The sequence below is a fragment of the Hordeum vulgare genome, chromosome 4H, assembly GCF_904849725.1.
Source record: "Hordeum vulgare subsp. vulgare chromosome 4H, MorexV3_pseudomolecules_assembly, whole genome shotgun sequence".
NCBI lineage: Eukaryota > Viridiplantae > Streptophyta > Magnoliopsida > Poales > Poaceae > Hordeum > Hordeum vulgare.
The window spans coordinates 120,457,639-120,479,510 of record NC_058521.1 but is presented as its reverse complement, the minus strand read 5'-3'; positions in this window follow the sequence as shown (position 1 = coordinate 120,479,510).

Below are 21,872 nucleotides of genomic sequence, written 5' to 3'. Positions count from 1 at the left end.
ACTAGGATTTGCTCCTTTTCCAATCCAGAATTCCAGCTGCCTGAATTCTCCCTCTTCAAATAAACCTTGCAAAATAAGAGAGAAAAGGCATAAATATGGCACCACAAGTAATATAACAGCCCAAAAAGCAATAAATATCAACATGAAAGCATGATGCAAAATGGACGTATCAACTCCCCCAAGCTTAGACCTCGCTTGTCCTCAAGCGAAAACCAAGTTCCATAAACATGTCCACACGTTGAGGGACGAAGGTGTCGATAAAACATAATACGGACATGAGGGCATCATGACCACACATAGGACAGAAATACATCATAAAGTCTCTTATGGGAAAGTAACAATTCCTTCACAAAGCAAAGCATGAAGCAAAAACCTTACCGAGAAGTAACCAAAAATAAACCATAGTCATTGAAGCAATTGCAATTTATCACAACATCAGAAAGAGTCAAATAAGAGCTTGTAAGGCAAATCCACATACTCAATCATCACTTTTGTTTTCCACAATTGTTACAACTCACGTGGTACTCATGGTGTCAAAGTTTCAGCTGGACACAGAGGAAGATAGGGGCTTATAATTTTGCCTCCCAACCATTTACCTCAAAGGTAAAGTCAACAACAATAAAGCATAAGTACTCAACTCCAAGTTGATATATGAATATAGATCTTTCCCAAGAAAGTGACGGTAGCCAAGACAAAGGAAAAAATAGGGAATTGGTGATGATCACCATGAATCTTAGAAGGGCAAAAAGTAAAGGTACAAGATGGTCCCTTCGCAAAGGGAAGCAGAGGTTGTCATGCCCTTTTCAGGTTTGAATGTGTGTCCTCTTAGTGCGGAGGAACGTCACTTTATATTGCCTCCTGTGATAAAGAACTTTATTATGCAGTGTGTCTCTTTTATGTCTTCCTCATCACAGGTTCGTACAAAGTTTATTTTCCACACACTAATATATCATACATATCAGAGAGCAATTTTTATTGCTTGCGCCGATGACAACTTACTTGAAGGATCTTATACAATCCATAGGTAGGTATGGTGGACTCTCATGGCAAAACTGGTTGGAGGTTTGTGGATGCACAAGTAGTATCTCTACTTGGTGCAGGAGTTTTGGCTAATATGAGGTGGAAGCAATCGTCACATGCTAAGGGATCTCTAATCATATAACATTGTTTGGAACCAAGCAAACACAATTCATTATGTTGTGTTCCTTGTCCAACATCTACTCCTAGGCATGTAATAGTTTGGTGAGTGCTCACAATTGTAAAAAGTGTCTAAGATGATATATTTATATGTGAACCTCTCTTTCCTTATTACTACTTATTAATTGCAACAATGACTAAGGTCTATGTTGATTTATTCTCAACAAGTTTAATCATCATACGTGACGTGAAGTTATCGCTTTCCGTAAGATCATCTCTTGATCTTTCATGCTATCGTTCTTTTCATACTTTTGATCATGGCACAAAGCAAAGCCCTTGACTAAGACACTCTTTATTATATAGCTCGTAAGCTCGAATACATCGGGAGAGAGACAAAATCAAAAGACTCAAACTAAACACTAAAGACTTATTCCTCTAAGAGAAGAAATAAAAACTGAAAAGGAAAGAACTAAAACAAAGGTAAAAGCAAAAGATATAAAGGTGATACGATACCAGGGCAACTCCCCCAAGCTTGGCAGAAGCCAAGGGGGATTGCCCATACCAATGCTTAGTTGTATTCCTTCGGTGGTGATGGTGATGGAGTTGTCGGAGTAGTCTGATCCTCCGTCTTCCAAGGCATAGGTGCTCCATCATGGCAGGATGAACGAGTCACTGGAATCCTCAAATCTGCAGCCAACCTTATTGATTTAAATCTGTACTCATACTCACAGTTTTGGTTCTGCAGGTCATAGATCTGGCCCTGAAGTTGATCAACCTTGTCATAGAGCCTGTAGAGGTGTTTCCCAATATCAATGGCATCCATCTTGTTATTGCTAGTGAACTCCGTGATCATCGTGTGGTTGGCGTTGAGTCCACGCTCCACCATTCCTTGGCACTTGAAGAATTGTTGCTCCATTGCTTCGAGCCTCGTCTCCATGCTTCCAGTCTTCTTAGACCCTTCAACATCACGGATGTGCAACATCCCCTCGCTCATCTTGATATATTGAGGGTGTTTGAGCACTTCCGTGAGGTAGGGATTGATGACCTTCTCGATCTTGTCCTTAGGAGCGTTTGGGGAAGTCATGATGATCTAGATCTGTCACAGAAACAGGCTCGAAACGAAAACAGAGGAAAACTACGTGATACGGAGATCAGAACCTTCGGGCGACTATATATTGATTTTTTCTGGGCCAGAAGGAGTCCTCCGCAAGAAAACGGAGTCCGGGAGGCACACGAGGTGCCCACAAGCTTGCCCTCCGCCACGAGGGGGGTAGGGGGCGGTGGCAGGGCTTGTGGCCGCCTCGTTCGCTCTCCAGACTGCTTTTTATTTTTCTAATTTTCCAAAAATTCCAAAATGAAGGAAATTTCCTATTGGAAAAGCATCGGAGTCCAATTTCTTACCGAAACAGAGACCTCTTCGTTTTCAGGGTCTGAAACAGGCTGACAAACATCCCTTATGTACTCCTCTTGAGTTATGACATTGATGATATTGGTCTCAACATTTATGGGAGTACCATAGATGTAATGCTTGATTCTTTGCCCATTTACCACTCTAGGAAATTTTCCTTCCGTGTTATTGATTTTGATGGCACCGGAACGATATACTTCGTCGATAACATAGGGACCTTCCCATTTAGAGAGAAGCTTGCTGCAAAGAATTTCAAACGAGAATTGTATAGCAGGACATAATCACCTACATTGAACTCTCGTTTCTGTATTCGTTTGTCGTGCCATCTCTTAACCTTTTCCTTGAACAACCTGGCATTCTCATATGCCTGAGCTCTCCATTCATCTAACGAGCTGATATCAAAAAACCGCTTCTCACCGACAAGTTTGAAATCAAAGTTGAGCTCTTTGATTGCCCAATAAGCTTTGTGTTCCAGCTCAAGAGGTAAATGACAGGCTTTACCGTAAACCATTTTATATGGCAACATGCCCATGGGATTCTTATAGGTAGTCCTATAAGCCCATAGTGCATCGTCAAGTTTGCTAGACCAGTTCTTTCGAGATCTATTGACGGTCTTTTGTAGGATCAACTTGATCTCCCTATTACTCAACTCCACTTGACCACTAGACTGAGGATGATAAGGAGATGCAACTCTATGGTTGACATCATACTTAGCTAGCATCTTGCGGAAAACACCATGAATGAAGTCTGAACTGCCATCAGTCATCAAGTATCTAGGGACTCCAAATCTTGGGAATATGACTTCTTTAAGCATCTTAATAGAGGTGTGGTGATCAACATTTTTAGTGGGGATAGCCTCTACCCACTTAGTAACGTAATCCACAACAACTAAGATGTGAGTCTACCCATTGGAACTCGGGAAGGGTCCCATATAATCAAAGCCCCAGACATCAAATGGTTCAATGACAAGTGAATAGTTCATAGGCATTTCTTGACGCTTACTGATGTTCCCTATTCTTTGGCATTCCTCACAAGACAAGACAAACTTACGAGCATCCTTGAAGAGAGTGGGTCAATAGAAACCTGATTCAATATCTTATGGGCAGTTCTATCTCCAGCATGGTGTCCTCCGTAGGCTTCGGAATGACACTTCTGCAGGATCTGTCCCTGTTCATGTTCAGGCACACAACATCTAATAACACCATCTAGTCCTTCCTTATAAAGGTGAGGATCATCCCAAAAGTAGTGTCTCAAATCAAAGAAGAACTTCTTCTTTTGCTGATAGGTGAAACTGGGTGGTATGTATTTGGATACGATATAGTTGGCATAATCGGCATACCACAGTGCACTATGCGAAGTGCGGATGACATTCAATTGCTCATCAGGAAAGCTATCATCAATAGGTAGTGGGTCATCAAGGACATTCTCTAGCCTAGACAAGTTATCTGTTACAGGGTTATCAACACCCTTTCGGTCAACGACGTGCAAATCAAATTCCTGTAGCAGGAGAACCCATCTGATTAGCCTAGGCTTAGCGTCCTTCCTCTCCATAAGGTACTTAATAGCAGCATGATTAGAGTGAATAGTGACTTTGGAATCAACTATATAAGATCTTAACTTTTCACATGCAAACACGACTGCTAAAAACTCCATCTCCGTAGTGGCATAGTTTCTTTGGGCACTGTCTAGATTTTTACTAGCGTAGTGAATGACATTCAACTTCTTGTCAACTCTTTGTCCTGGAACAGCACCAACAGCATAATCACTAGCATCGCACATGATTTCAAAGGGCAAGTTCAAGTCAGGTGGTTGAACAATACGTGCGGTTATCAAAGCCTTCTTAAGTATTTCGAAGGCTTCCTCGGAATCCTCATCAAAAACAAAAAGAACATCCTTCTGCAAGAGGTTGATAAGAGGCCTAGGAATCTTAGAGAAGTCTTTAATGAACCTTCTATAGAAACCAGCATGACCTAGGAAACTTCGTATACCTCTCATATCTGTGTGGCAAGGCATTTTCTCAATTGCATCAACCTTAGCCTTATCAACTTCAATGCCTCTTTCAGAGAATTTGTGTCCTAAGATGATACCTTCATTAACCATAAAGTGGCACTTCTCCCAATTCAAGACGAGGTTGGTTTCTTCGCATCTCTATAAGAATCGATCAAGGTTGGTGAGGCAATCATCAAAGGAAGAACCGTAAACGGAGAAGTCATCCATGAAAACCTCGACGATATTTTCACAAAAGTCAGAGATTGTAGCCATCATACATCTTTGAAAGGTGGCAGGTGCATTACATAAGCCAAAAGGCATACGTCTATAGGCAAAGGTACCGAAAAGGCAGGTGAAAGTGGTTTTCTCTTGATCAGATTGTGCAACACGTTTTTGCGAGAAACCTGAATAACCGTCTAGAAAGTAGAAGTGTGTGTGTGTTTTGATAGCCTTTCTAGCATTTGGCCGATAAACGGCAAAGGATAATGATCTTTCCTGGTTGCCTTGTTCAGTTTCCGGAAGTCTATCACCATTCTATAGCTGGTAATTATCCTTTGTGGGATTAGTTCATCCTTATCAGTAGGAACGACGGTGATACCTCCCTTCTTAGGTACGCAATGTACTGGACTTACCCAATCACTATGAGCAACAGGATAAATGATTCCTGCTTCGAGAAGCTTTAATATTTCTTTTCTAACGACCTCTTTCATCTTAGGATTTAATATCCTTTGATGATCAACAACTGGTTTAAAGTCAGGATCGGTTTTAATCTTGTGCTGACATAGAGTAGGACTAATACCCTTAAGAGCATCAAGATTATATCCAATTGCAGCACGGTGCTTCCACAAAGTTTTTAGTAACTTCTTCTCTTCGTGATTCGAGAGGTGAGCACTAATAATAACATGATATATCTCCTTCTCATCAAGATAGGCATACTTAAGAGTATCAGGCAAATGTTTAATCTCGAACACAGGATCACCCTTTGGTGGGGGAGGATCCCCAAGTAGTTCAACAGGCAGATTATTCTTGAGAATAGGATATTGTTCTAAGACAATTTTATCTATCTCATCTCTCTCCTACACATGCATATCATTTTCATGCTCAAGAAGATATTGCTCTAAAGGATCCGTAGGAGGTACGGCAATAGAGGCAGGAGCAATAATTTCATCTCTACCAGACGACTCTCTTTCATGAGGTTGTCTTCCAAACTTGGAGAAGTTAAATTCATGAGACACACCCTCTAAACTAACTGTGATAGTATGCTTAATTCCATCAATGTGAGCATTGACAGTGTTGATAAAGGGTCTACCAAATATGATGGGACAAAAGCTATCTTGTGCAGTACCAAGGATGGGGAAATCAGTAGGATACTTCATCTTACCACACAGGACTTCTACGTCTCTCACAATTCCCAGAGGGCAGATATTGTCTCTATTAGCTAGCGTAATAGTGACATCAATGGGTTCTAACTCAGCAGGTGCAATCTCATCTTTGATTTCATCATATAGAGAACGGGGTATTGCACTAACACTAGCTCCCATATCACATAAACCATGGTAACAGTGATCTCTTATCTTAACAGAAACAACGGGCAGGCCAACTACAGGTCCGTGTTTGTCTTTCGTGTGAGGTTTAGCAATTCTAGCGTCCTCACAGAATTTGATAACATGCCCATCTATGTCTTCGGCTAAGAGATCTTTGATAATAGCAACACTAGGTTCAACTCTAATCTCTTCAGGGGTGCAAGTGGACTAATGTAACCCCTACGTATCACAGTTGGAGCTTTAGAATAATCCTTTATCCTAGCAGGGTATGGTGGTTTCTCAGTGTAAGCATAAGGAACAACAGGATCACTAAAATCAATGACTTTCTCCTCAACTAGATTGGTTTTGGCTATGTTTCTTTCTACAGGAGGATGATATTTAAACCACTTCTCTTTGGGAAGATCAACATGAGCAACAAAAGATTCACATAGAGTATCTACTATCTCACAGTCAAGTCCATACTTAGCGCTAAAATCTCTAGAAGTGTTTGTCTCAACAAAATATTTAACGCAATCAAACTGGAAATTCATACATGACTCCTTACCTTCCTCCAGCTCCCAACCTTCATAGTTGCGTTTGATTCTCTCCAATAAATTCCACTTGTGGTCAATATCCTTCTTCATAAAAGAATCGGTACAAGAAGTGTCAAGCATGGTACGATCTTCATGAGAAAGCCGAGCATAAAAGTTTTGAGTGATGATTTCTCTCGAAAGCTCATGATTGGGGCATGAATATAGCATTGATTTAAGACTCCCCGAAGATGGAGCTATGCTTTCCCTGTCACGAGGCCAAAAGTTATAAATAAAGTTCCGATCACGATGTACTAAATGCATAGGATAGAACTTTTGATGAAATTCCAATTTCAACCGATTGTAGCCCCATGATCCAGTATCCTCACATAACCTATACCAAGTCAACGCCTTATCCTTCAAAGATAAAGGAAAGACTTTCTTCTTTACCTCATCCTCGGGCAAACCTGCAAGCTTAAATAAACCACAAACTTCATCTAAATAGATTAGATGCAAGTCTGGATGTGAAGATCCATCTCCCGTGAAAGGATTAGCTAGCAGTTTCTCAAGCATACCTGAAGGAATTTCATAAAAGATATTTTCAGTAGGTACCTCAGGTTGAGGAACAACTCCTCGTGCTTCCGTTCGTGGTGAAGATACCCCGAACAAACTCCTCAAAGGAACAGTTTCCATAGTGACAAGTGACAATAAATTTCAGCACAATATATAAATGTTTCCTTACTAATTTCCACTTACCAAAGGCGCTTAACTCCCCGGCAACGGCGCCAGAAAAGAGTCTTGATGACCCACAAGTATAGGGGATCGATCTTAGTCCTTTTGATAAGTAAGAGTGTCGAACCCAACGAGGAGCAGAAGGCTCTGATAAACGGATTTCAGCAAGGTAATAACTGCAAGCACTGAAAGTAGCGGTAACAAGTGATTGTGTAGCGAGGTGAAACGTAGCAAGCAAAAAGTAACAAGTAACAAATAGTAGCAACGGTGCAGCAAGTGGCCCAATCCCTTTTGTAGCAAGGGACAAGCCTGAACAAAGTCTTATAGGAGCAAAAACGCTCCCGAGGACACACGTGAATTTTTGTCATGCTAGTTTCATAATGTTCATATGATTCACGTTTGTTACTTTGATAGTTTGATATGTGGTGGACCGGCGCTTGGGTACTGCCCTTACTTGGACAAGCATCCCACTTATGATTAACCTCTCTCGCAAGCATCCGCAACTACAAAAGAAGAATTAAGACAAAGTCTAACCATAGCATTAAACTAGTGGATCCAAATCAGCCCCTCACGAAGCAACGCATAGACTGGGGTTTAAGCTTCTGTCACTCCAGCATCCCATCATCTACTTACTACTTCCCAGTGCCTTCCTCTAGGCCCAAATATGGTGAAGTGTTATGTAGTCGACGTTCACATAACACGACCAGAGGAGAAGAAAACATACATCATATCAAAATACCGATCGAATATCAAATTCACATGACTATTGTTAACATGACTTATACCATGTCCTCAGGAACAAAAGTAACAACTCACAAAGCATAATCATAATCATGATCAGAGGTGTAATGAATAGCATCAAGGATCTGAACATAAACTCTTCCACCAAGTAATCCAACTAGCATCAACTACAAAGAGTAATCAACACTACTAGCAACCTTACAAGTACCAATCGGAGTTGCGAGACGAAGATTGGTTACAAGAGATGAACTAGGAATTGGAGAGGAGATGGTGCTGATGAAGATGTTGATGAAGATGCCTCCACTCCGACGAGAGGAGTGTTGGTGATGACGATGGCGACGATTTCCCCCTCCGGGAGGGAAGTTTCCCCGGCAGGATCGTCCTGCCGGAGCTCTAGATTGGATCTGCTCAAGTTCCGCCTCGTGGCGGCGGCGAAACCACGAAAAAGCTCCCTTCTGATTTTTTTCTGGACCAAGACGCTTTATATAGCAAAAGAGGGGGGCTAGTGGGCCGTCAGGGAGCCCACAAGCCCCCACTCCGCCGCCAGGGGGTGGCGGTGTCAGGGCTTGTGGCACCCTGGCCGCCCTCCTCTGGTAGTTCTTTTGCCCAGTATTTTTTATATAATCCCAAAAAAATCCGCGTAAATTTTCAAGGCATTTAGATATGTGCAGAATAGTGGACTAGGATTTTCTCCTTTTCTAGTCCAGAATTCTAGGTGCCTGAATTCTCCCTCTTCAAATAAGCCTTGCAAAATAAGAGAGAAAAGGCATAAATATGGTACCACAAGTAATATAACAGCCCAAAAAGCAATAAATATCAACATGAAAGCATGATGCAAAATGGACGTATCAGTAGTTCCTTTAGAAAGTGCCCAAAATGCAATATTGGCATTAAATAGGAAAAGGCAATTTTCCTTTGTTTTATCATGTCCAATATTTTATGGGAGCTCAATATGATCACAAAGAATACCTCCACAAGTTTGCATAAGCTTTGTAGATGGATAGCTATTTTTCTGGATTTAATTCCTTCAACTAGCAGAAAAAGGAATTAATTATAAATCAAAAATATTGCAAATGACTTAGCAATATATTTGGCACATCCAGGGTTTAAAGATAGGGGATGATCACTAGCAAAAAGAAATTGGGGTTCCTTTGAAATATGAGAGATCAGGATTTCCCTTCCGACAATTCGGAAGGTAGGGTTTTGACGGCAAAACCTCGAGAAGATATCTTGGGTGGAAAGGCTAGACTGGGGAGAATTTTTGGGAAGGCAAGGCAAGATGACCATCTTCACATTCCCAGGGTGAAAGAAATCCGATAACACCGAGAAAAAAAAGACGGGGTCAAATCCGGCAAATGAAAACAATCAGGGAGCGAAAACCAGGGTGCTACATTTTGTGCTTCAATGTATAGCCCTTGTGAGCTTCCCTACATGATCAAGGCATCTATGTAATTTTCCTTCTATTGCTATGCTTGGTTTGCTGGGATCCGATGGATTATGAGATTATGTTGAGATTTTGATGAGTTATATATTTGATTATCCTTTTATATTATGTTATTGAGTAATTCATGCATGTCTCCGTTGCTTTTTATTGCTTTGGCTGAGTAGTAGATTGTAACTCCAAGAGGGAGCGTTATGCATGATTGTGGGTTTATGCCCCCTGATGTCTAGCTTGAGTGACAGAAACATGAGACTAGGGGATGTGCTATTGCCACCAGGGAGAAAACAATGGTGCTCGTGACCACAGTTGCAAGGATTGTTTACCTTACGCAAAGTTCAGTAATGCACTTGTGTGTTGCTTTGAGTTTACACTTTGGGTGGGGCTCGCAACTTAATACCAACGATATTTTCTAGATAGATAACTCAAGGTGGATGATTAGTAAGTAGATGCTGATGAATAAACGGTCTACTTGTCTTGGCGTATTGCCCATTACTTTTGAGCTCAAATTTCTAGTAGCATAATTATCATTGCGGTGTGTTTATAATTCTGTCAATTGCCCAACTGTAATTTTTTACCCATGCATAGTTGTTTATCTTCTTTTGGGAGAGAGACATCACTAGTGAACATCATGTGACTCTCGTCCATATTACCACCATTGTTTACACCTCCACCATTTACTGTTTTTATTTACTTTTCCGTTGCAATCGCTATCACTATTCCCGCTTGTGTTTTGATCCTTTGCAAACTACAAGGCCGGAGTGATTGACAACCTCTGTGTACTCGTTGGGAGCAAAGTTATTTAGTGGGTGTGCAGGTCCACGTCTTCTGCTAGTACCAGAGCAGCGGACACCTACTTGTTGATCCTCGGAGTCGTCCTAGTTCAATAAACCTTAGAGTCCCCGTGTATGGGAGATCGGCTGCTGACTAGATCTCCACCTTCCACTTGGGGTAACCAACGAGGGGCGAGAAGTATATCCACCAACGCGTCATCAAGCAAATTTCTGGCGCCGTTGCTGGGGACTCCAGTCTTCAAGATAGGGGAGTTGCACACTATCTTTTACCTTTGCTTTTAGTCTTGTTAGTTTGCTTTCTAGTTTTTTCTTTAGAGTCTTATACCAAAAATCACAAAAAAATAGTTGATTCGCTTTTAGTTGTCCTTTCTACTTAGTCCAGCATGTTAGGGTTTCATGCTTTGAGGGAATCTGAGGTTCTAGATTTCCATCAAAAGAATGGAGAAAATATAAAGGAGGCTTGGGATAGAATTTCTGAAGCAGATAAAATAATTATGCCTTGGATACCTATCAAAATCGTGCTTAGAATTTTTTATCATGGTCTTTTTATATGGTGTAAACACTCTCTTGATATTATAGCTAAAGGAGATTTTTCAGAGTGTGATGAGGGTAAAGCTCTTGATATTATACATGGTCTATCTAATTACCTTGCTTATGATCGTAGATTTGACACTATTATAGATATACTTGCTACCGTTGAAAGAAGAATAGATGCTCTAGACTTAAGAGAAAGAGAGAAACCCATGGTTGATAAGAAACAGATTTTGAAAATAGATGATGACTGGGAGCCTTTTGTTAGAATTAACATCTCTAACCAAGACTTCCTTGCTTATTGTGATATTGGATCCTTGGTTTCTACAATGCCAAAAGTTTTTTATGATTCTCCAAGACTTTTAAACATGGACAATTTTTCATCTTATCATGAACATGCTAATTGGAATATTTCTAAAATCTAGGATAAGGTAAAAGATGTCCATGTTACATTCTCTAAAAGGGAGGCAAATTTTGATTTCTTCATCATGAAGCCAAACCAAGGAAACATAGTGCTTGGACGTGACTTCCTCCGAGCCACGAAAGGCTTCATTGATATAGGTAAAGGACACATACACTTACATGGGAAAGCGAAAGGTACATACCCGTTCAATAGAGAAAATAAGGATGAACTTGTTGAGGATCCGTTCGAAGGTTTTGATGATTCCGATGACCTTGGTGAATTTTGATCCTTCTTTTTGCATCATGCCTAGCTCAAAGGCATAAAATAAAGCGCTGGTTGGGAGGCAACCCAATTTGTTTTACTTTCAGTTTTAGTGGTCTTGATGCTTGTTAGTACTGCAGCAACATCATTGTATCTTTATTTTCAAGCTTTGTGCCAAGTTTTAGCCTCCGATTGCAAGAAAGTTCAAAAGTTGTGACATGCTGTCCAGAAACAGATTCTGTCTGCTTGACGGAAAAATTCGCCAAAACTCACTAGATGATATATTTGATCTGATTGGTTTTGACAGTATGCTCTATATAATTTCCTTTCTGGCGTCTGTTCCGAGTTTGTTTATTTGAATTGCAAAAGTGCTCGGAAAAATTATTTACTACCCGCTGGTCTGTTTTTCCCAGGTTCTACCACGTTCTGCATTTTCATCATTTTGCAAATCTTAAGCTTGCGTTTTCTTTGCAAAAACCTTTTGGAAATCTTGAGAAACATTATATCTTCATGAAAATCTTTATTTCCAATAGATAATAAATTATTTTATCATGGGCACTAACCACTCTAATCAGCTTATGATGAGTTTCGTATGAAGGGAGTTTTCAAGTATGCGATGGAAGATGATGAAAGAAGATCTAGGAGTGTCAAGCGCTCAAGCTTGGGGATGCTCCCATGCACCCCCAAGAAATATTCAAGTATACTCAAGCGTCTAAGCTTGGGGATGCCCCCATGCATCCCCTTATCCATCAACAATCATCAGTTCGTCCTTCTCCACGCTATATTTTTATGACTTCATATGTTATGTGCTATGCTTGGAGCGTCCCACTCTTTATTTTTTAGTTTATTTTAGTTTTGCTTGCTGTTTATAACAAGTTGGAACCTAGCCTTCTTTGTTTGAGAGAGAAACATGCTCCACTCCACCCTAGAACACAACATAGATTTTCATGCTTATCTTTTTTGCGTGTTCTTTATCTTTTCATACCTGATGTCATGCTTAGCTCTTAGTTTTCATGCTTTATCTTTTAAGAGTTTTTTAGGTTGCTTTTGGAACTCTCTTGAGTTATCATGCGTATCTTGTTTAGAGAGTTGGTTCGTTGCACTGAGTTGTGTGTCTTGCATGAGTAGGTAATTGAGGTTGCTATTTAAGTATAGTAATAACTTGCAATAGTTTTGAGGTATTGATTTGAGTAATGTTTGGACTATTGGTGCCAAGAGCTTGAGCCTATTAGTGATAGGTGTCGTATTTTGGGAAATCTATGTGTTTTTCGAAACAAAATAATAATTAGTTGAGAACTCTAGCTACTAGATGGATCGCTAACCTCTGGAGGGGTTGGAATATATAGAGTACCCTCACGTTATCATGGGTCGAGGATGCACAAGGATAACCAAACCCCCAAACATTCCTCCTCGTGGTACTTGTATCTTTGTGAATCTCCTGACTAGATAGAGAGTTACAGATAATAAGTGCATGAGTTCTTCGGACTAATGCAAGTATTCAATTGTTGGCATTTCCACCATCCATATTTTGCTAACCTCGTTGGTGCATCCAAACCCTTTATCATCTTGAGAGTTGGTGAAAACTTCGCCGGTGCATCCAAACCCTTGGCATGATACACTCTGTCATCATAAGCCTCATTATATCTTTCCTCAAAACAGCCACCATACCTACCTATTAAGGCATTTCCATAGCCTTTCTGAGATACATTGCCATGCAACATCCGCCATCTCATGACTTGATCTTCATGTCATACATGCTTTTGCTTGATCGAGGAGCCGCATGCTAGTTCCGCCCTGCCCTTATTATTGCTACATGATGCGCTAGTTTCATTGCATATCCTGCTACACTAGCAGAGGCATACATTTGCATACATCATGATAGTTTTCATCTGTCTTTATGTTGAGTACTTCTTATAAAGTGTGAAGATCTTCTTTTTATTCTTGTAAAATATAGAGTGTTGCCCTTAAGTGAGGAAAAGATCCCAAAGAGGACAAATTGAAAGATCCCAAAGAGGACAACTGAGAGATAAATAGAAAGAGCCAAAGAGGCCACAAAAAAAGAAATAAAAGAAATAAAAAGAAATAAAAAGAGAGAAGGGGAAACACTACTATTCCTTTGAAAGATCCACACTCGTACTCCATTGTTATATTTGTACTCCATAGAGATTATCATTCATGCATAACTATGTGGGGACCCTTACACTATAGAACTTGGCTTGTATATTCCAATGATGAGCCTCCTCAAATGAGCTCTAGGTCTTCATGAGCAAGCAAGTTGGATTCACCCCCACTAGTTCCATTGGAGAGCTTATCTTAGCTCATATGTGCATCCATTGCATGGCAATCCCTACTCCTCACATCATATCTATCATTTGGTGTTCTCTCACCTATGGTTGTCCTCATTGATGTGAGCCTTTCACACCTTTTTTTCTTCCTTCCCCATCATTATTCTCTTTGCCATCCTAAGTGCCAACATATCTTGCTTGCGCTCATCCATTGCATGAGTGCTCAAAGTTGAAAGGGAGAGGATCATTTTGACTTGTGCCTCACTAGTGGTCTGGGGATGAGTCAAAATAAGATTCCGAAGGAGACCAAGTGTGAAGATTTAGTAGATTGAGTTCTCAATTAATCTATAAAGTCTCTTTGTGCTCTAAAACCATCTCCCACTTCTTGCGCGCAAACACCATTTGGATACATTCGAGTCACGGACAGCGAGAGCTCTTGTACCTTTATGTTCTTACTTTGCTATTTTCAATACTAAATATAGACTCTTGCTTGTTATTGTCTTGACTTGAATTGCATATTTCACTTGCTTTACTTTGAAGTTCTTATATGTGTGTTAGCATGTCACCACAAAAATTATTTGTGTTATCATTTACCTACTCGAGGACGAGCAGGAATTAAGCTTCGGGATGTTGATACGTCCCAATCGTATGTATAATTTCTGTTTGTTCCATGATCTTTTGGGTGACATTGTTATATGTTTTGCTACACTTTCATACCTTTTTACACATATTTGGACTAACCTACTAACTCAGTGCACCCGGTGCTAGTTTCTGTGTGCTGATGTCTTTTTTGCAGAGACTTTTACCCCAATTTGCAGAGTCCCAAAAATCCCAAGAGAAAAATATAAGAAACAACGTGACGGAAGCTTCACGAGCACCAAAGGTGGGCTAGAGGGGAGCCAGGGCCTGCCCAAGCGGCCTCCCTGCTCGGCCTACCCCCTGGGCGCGCCACCAGGTCGCCTGGGTGGGTCCCACGTCCTCTGGTGCCCTCCTTCGGCCTATATTTACCTCTCCGAGAGGAAACTCTTCCAGAATATCCAGAATCACGAATTTCTCCATCGTTCCGCCGCCGCAACGCCTTTGAGATCGGGAGCGTTAGAAGACCTCTTCTCGACACTCTGCCAGAGGGAGGATTGACCTATGGGAGCTTCTCCATCACCATGGTCGCTTCCCGTACGTCCCGTGAGTAGTCCTCCTTGGACCATGGGTCTAACACCCAGATTTTTCAAACTTTTTCCTTTCAAAATATTTTGGAATTTCACTTGCAAATTGGTGGATTTTCAAAATTTCTCAAGCAAGTTGGATTGTGAGTCTCTGATTTCTCGTCACAAGCAACCCAAAACCATTTGCCTCTTGCCGAAACCTTCATTGGAATAATTTGCAATGATTGAATCTTTCAAATAATTCTTTTTCTATTTTGGGAAAATTATGGCATCACCATGGGTTGTGAAGCAACCTATAGTTGGCATAAGCTATTGACCCCAAAACTTTTTCCACATGTTCTCAGTATCATATGATTTCAAAATCTTCAAAAGTATTTCATTGCCCAATATAAAATTTTGGTTAGAAAAATTATTTCTTTCCTCACCAGAATTGTCACTTTGTGAAGCAACCCTATTTTTCTTGTTTTATAAAATTCCCAATAAATTACCTTAGCTCCAAGGGATCATATTTAGTTCAAATATGTAAAAACATCTGATGGTCTAGTACAAGTTTTGAGCAGGAAAACTCTGCTAAGTTTCTGTTAAACTGAACCTTTGTGAAGGAAGTGCTAGCTAGGGGTGCACCAATGATCTGAATTTTTTTGGACATGTGTGCACTACTAAATAACACTCCTCCACCAAGTTTCACCATTAACAGGGCCTGCATGTGAGTTCCATGAGCTCATTTGCATTCTGGACCACAAATATGATTTACAAAGGAACTATATTAATTTGATCTTCAAATCCTTTCAAAGTTTGCAGGCAGAAGATATGGTTGATGCTACACTTCGCAGGAGTGAGTGACTGGTCGAATTAGTGATGGATGGTGAGTGGTAAGAGTGAGGTCGACGTAATGGACAAGGTCCCCGGGCTTGCGTGGCCTTGTGGCAGCCGTAACCGTGGTGACCACGGTACAAGCATGCCACAGCGCGCGCGCTGTGCAGCCCCCTGTGGTAGCCGAGCCGATCGTGTCGTCATTCGCTGCCCCTCCTTGTCTATGGTGTCGAGGGCGTCCCTGGAAGCCGCGTGGAACCTCTGGAAGGCCCTGGGTCGCCGGAGAAGGTCGCCTCCTCTCCCTGCCAAGCTCCTCCACCGATCGAACAGTCGACTCCGGCCACTGTGGTCGTCCGCAAGCCATTAATGGCGTAGGAGACGTCCCGTCGGCCCTCTTCCCTCCTTCATCACCCCAGGTCGCTCCGCGACGGCCAGCTCACCCCCTGCTCCAGTGGCCGAGCTTATCCTCGCCGCTTCGGGAGAGATCGGCTGAGCTTGTCGCCGACATATTTAAGGGTCGCCCCGACACCTTCGAGCTCTCCATCCCCCTCCTGCAGCCTCCAATCGCCCCCCCAAAGAGCGAGCCAAGGCCAAGAGGCCCTCTGGCCTCGAATCATCGCTGTAGCTCCGCCTCTTGCAGCCCCACCGTCGCCAGCTCCAACCACCCTCCCCAGAACCTACTACTGCGACAACAGACCTTCCCTGGTACGGCGCCAGGAATCTTGCTGCTACGGCTACGCCTTTAGGGACTTCCTTGGCAAATATGCAAAGGATTTCCCCGCGGCCTTGGAGCCTTGCCTTGGTGTTCCCTTGAAGAGGAAAGGGTGATGTAGCACAGCGGCGGTAAGTATTTCCCTCAGTTTTGTGAACCAAGGTATCGAATCAATGGAAGATCTCGTCAAGTCACAAGTACCTGCACAAACACAAAGAGCTTGCACCCAACACTATGAAGGGGTTGTCAATCCTTTATAGATTGTTTGCAAAGTGAGAACTGAAAGCAAAGAGTAAACACAGCAAAGTAAAAGTGAAAGTGGAAACGATAGTTGTGAATAGACCCGGGGGCCGTAGTGTTCACTAGTGGCTTCTCTCATGAAAGCAAGTAGATGGTGGGTAAACGAATTACTGTTCAGCAATTGATAGAACCGCGCAAAGTCGTGACATTATCTAAGGCAATGATTATATCTATAGGCATCATGTCCAAAACAAGTAGACCTATACTTTCTGGATCTACTACTATTTCTCCACAAGACAACCGCTATCTAGCATGCATCTAGTGTATTAAGTCCAAAAGAACAGAGTAACGCCTTAAGCAAGATGACATGATGTAGATGGACAATCTCATATCTACGATAAAAGCCCATCTTGTTACCCTTGATGGCAACAACATGATGCGTGCCTTGCTGCCCCTTCTGTCAGTGGGAAAGGTCACCACACGGTATGAACCCAAAACCAAGCACTTCTCCCAATGCAAGAATCATAGATCTAGTTGGCCAAACAAAACCCAAGACTCGGAGAGACTTACAAGGATATCAAATCATGCATATAAGAAATCAGCAACGACTCAAATATAATTCATAGACAATCTAATCACAAATCCACAATTCATCGGATCTCGACAAACACAACGCCAAAGAGGATTACATCGGATAGATCTTCATGAAGATCATGGAGATCTTTGTATTGAAGATCCAAGAGAGAGAAGAAGCCATCTAGCTACTAACTACGGACCCGTAGGTCTGAAGTGGACTACTCACGAGTCATTAGAGAGGCGATGATGTTGATGTAGAAGCCCTCCAACTCCAAAGTCCCCTCCGGCAGGGCACCGGGAAGGGTCTCTAGATGAGATATCGCGAAAACGGAAGCTTGCGGTGGCGGAAAATTGTTTTCGTGGATGCCCTGATTTTTTCTGGATTTTTAGGGAATTTATAGGCCAAAGACCTAGGGCAGGGGAGCGCCACGGGGGCCACAAGCTTGGTTGCCGCGGCCTCCCCCTGACTGCGGCAACAGGGCTTGTGGGCCCCCTGTGGGCCCACTGCCTTGGCCCTCAAGCCTCCCGATCTTCTTCCGTTCTGGAAAAATTTATTTTGGGGATTTTATTCCGTTTGGACTCCGTTCCAAAATTAAATCTGAAAAGAGTCAAAAACACAGAAAAAACAGGAACTGGCACTTGGCACTGGATTAACAAGTTAGTCCCAAAAAAGATATAAAAGGTAAAGAAAATATCCAAAGTTGACAAGATAACAGCGTGAAACCATCAAAAATTATAGATACGTTTGAGACGTATCAAGCATCCCCAAGCTTAACTCCTGCTCGTCCTCGAGTAGGGAAGTGATAAAGAATGAATTTTTGATGCTTTCATGCTGCCTAACATAGATGTCCTTTGTAACTCCTCTTATGTTACGTGAATGTTCAGATCCATTAGATTCAAAACAATAGTTTGCTATTGACGCGGAGACAATAATAATTCAAGCAAACTAGCAAGGTAATCATGAACTTTCAAAATAACAAGGCCAAAAGAAAGTTATCCCTACAAAATCATATAGTATGGCTATGCTCTATCATCATTGCACAATGAATTTAAATCATGCACAACCCCGGTATTGGCCAAGTAATTGTTTTCACACGTTTACTTTCTCAAACTTTTTCAACTCTCACGCAATACATGAGCGTGAGCCATGGTTTAGCATTATAAGTGGTGTGGAGTGTGGTGGAGGTTGCAAGACAAACAAGGAGAAGATGGTCACATTGACTAGGTATATCAATGAGTTATGGAGATGCTCATCAATAGATATCGACGTGAATGAGTAGGGATTGCCATACAAATGATGCTCTAGAGCTAAGAGTATGTGAAAGCTCTTAAAGAAAACTAATGGGTGTGCATCCAACTTGCTTGCTCACGAAGACCTAAGGAAAATTTGAGGAAGCCTATCATTGGAATATACAAGACAAGTTATATAATGAAAATTTCCCACTAGCTATATGGTGGTGACAAAACGAGAGACTCTCAATCATGAAGATCATGGTGCTTAATATGCACAAGTGTTGAAAGGTGGTAGCATTGTCCCTTCTCTCTTTTTTTCTCATATTTTTTTGTGGGCTCTTTGGCCTCCCCTTTTTTTTTGGTGGGCATCTTTGGCCTCTTTTATTTTCTCACATGGGACAATGCTCCATCAATGATAATCATCACACTTACAACTCAATACTTAGAGCAATGATGACTCTATATGGAATGCCTTCGGTAGTGTACCGTGACATTGATCTAGCATGGCATAGACATCAATGGAAACATCATGCTAGCTACCTTACGAGCATGCAATTGCAATGTAGAAGTGGTGGCACATGTCATGGTGGTAGTTGCATGGCAATATATCTCGAAATGGCTTTGAAAAAGCCATAGTAGGTAGGTATGGTGGTTATTTTGAGGGAGGCTAATGGTGGGTTTTGTGCACCGGCGAAAATTGCACGACACTAAAGAAGATAGTGATGGTGGAAGGTGAAAGTGCATCTAAACCATGGACTCAACATTAGTCATGAAGAACTCATATACTTGTTGCAAAAGTTTTAGTAGTAATCGAAACAAAGCATTCAACGCATAATCCTAGGGGAAGGGTTGGTAGGTATAAACCATCGCGCGATCCCGACCGCCACACAAAGGATGACAATCAACAGACTAATCATGCTCAGACTTCATCACATAGCGGTTCACCATACGTGCATGCTACGGGAATCACTAACTTCAACACAAGTATTTCTAGATCCACAACACCTTACTAATATAACTTCAATATTACCATAACCACAACTCAAAACTAATTGAGATGAATTAAACTTCTCTAACTATTCAATGCACATGAAGGTGGAAGTATTCATATCCCTTTGGATAATTACCCCTTTTGAGACTACTTTCATTGCATAGATCAACTACCAAGCCACACACCGCCGTGCTCTAAAAGATATAAGTGAAGCACATAGAGAAAAAGCAACTAGCTCAAAAGATATAAGTGAAGCACATATGAGCTGAATTGTCTAACCAAAGGATATAAGTGAAGCTCGAAAAAATCACGGTGAGTGCATGTCTCTCTCTCTAGGTGTGCAGCAAGGATGATTGTGACACAAAAAAAATAAAAGACTCCTACGATACAAGACGCTCCAAGCAAAACACATAACATGTGGTGAACAAAAATATAGCCCCAAGTAACGTTACCGATGGATTGAAGACGAAAGAGGGGATGCCTTCCCGGGGCATCCCCAAGCTTAGGCTTTTATGGAATCCTTGAATCATATTGGGGTGCCTTGGGTATCCCCAAGCTTGAGCTCTTGCCATTCTTTATCTTTTTGTCCATAAGAACTTCACCCAAAACTTGAAAACTTCACAACACGAAACTTAAACAGAAACTCGTGATAACATTAGTATAAGAAAGCAAACCACCACTTCCTTAGATACTATAGTAAACTTAAATTCTACTTATGCTGATGTTGGGTTACTGTATTTTCAATCTTCCATGGCTAGTACCCCCCGATACTATCCATAGTTTCATCAAAATAAGCAACCAACTCAGCAAAAATAGAATCTGTAGACAGCAGAACAGTCTGTAGAAATCTGTATACTTCATATACTTCTGGTACTTCAAAAATTCTGAACAATTACGACAGTCTGAAGAATTTGCATAGCAATCAGAAGCAATAAGAATAAACTCAAAAGCTCTTACAGATCAAAAATGAAAATTCTTTTCGTGAGCAGAAAGTTTCTGTCTTTTCGAGCATGACCAAACGATCATCCCCAAGACTAATCATAAAGGTTTTGCTTGGCACAAACGCAAAAAGAAACACAAAAAACACAATCATAACAGAATTATGAATGTGTGGAAAACACAAAACAGAAAGAAAAAGGATAGATTCGTTGGGTTGCCTCCCAACAAGCGCTATTGTTTAATGCCCTTAGCTAGGCATTGATTTCAATGATGCTCACATAATAGGTAAGGATTGAAACACAATGAGAGCATCATGGAGCATATGGCTAGCACATTTAAGTCTAACCCACTTACTATGCATAGGGATTTTGTGAACAAACAACATGTTGGAGCAAGAATCAACTAGCATAGGAAGGCAAAACAAGCATAGCTTCAAATATTTCAACACATGGAGAGGAAGCTTGATACTATTGCAATAAGTAGAAGCATATGATCCTCTCTCATAGTAATTTTTAGTAGCATCATGAATGAATTCAACAATGTAACTATCACATAGGATATTCTATTCATCATCCACATGCATGCAATGTTGACGCTCTTCAAAAATAGTGGGATTATCATCAACCAAAGTCATGAATTCTCCAAACCCACTTTCAGTATTATTGCAAATATCATATGCATCATGAGGTTTAAACAAATTTTCAAGATCATAAGAAAGATCATCACCCCAATCATGATTATTGCAATAAGTAGCGGTCAAAGAAAAACTAGCATCCCCAAGCTTAGGGTTTTGCATATTTTTAGCATGATTGTCACTAATAGAATTTGTAGTGAAACCATTGCAATCATGCTTTTCATTCAAGGAGCCCTCGTGAATCACTTCATGAATTTCTTCATCACGATTTTTCAGATTCACGCATCTCAAGCAAAACTCCATAAAGATAGTCAAGTGCACTCAATTTACTAGCAATTGGTTCCACATAAGTGGATCTCTTAAAGAGATTAGCAAGTGGATGAGGATCCATATCACTAGATTTTCAGCAAGCGAAGATGCAAGAATATTGAAGGCACATAACACACAAGCAAAAGGCAAATGAGAGAAAAGGGCGAACGAAAAGGCGAAAGGCAAACGAAAAAGGCAAATGTGAAGTGGGGGAGAGGAAAACGAGAGGCAACTGGCAAAAAAGGTAAATGCAAGAGATGAGTTTGTGACACCAACTTGGATAGATGACTTGATCTCTCCTCCTTGCGCCAGAAATCAGCACGTTGAAGAGCGACTATTCTTGACTTGCTCCTCCCCGGCAACGGCGCCAGAAATCCTTATGCTACTGCGACAACAGACCTTCCCTGGTACGGCGCCAGGAATCCTGCTGCTACGGTACGCCTTTAGGGACTTCCTTGGCAAATATGCAAAGGATTTCCCCACGGCCTTG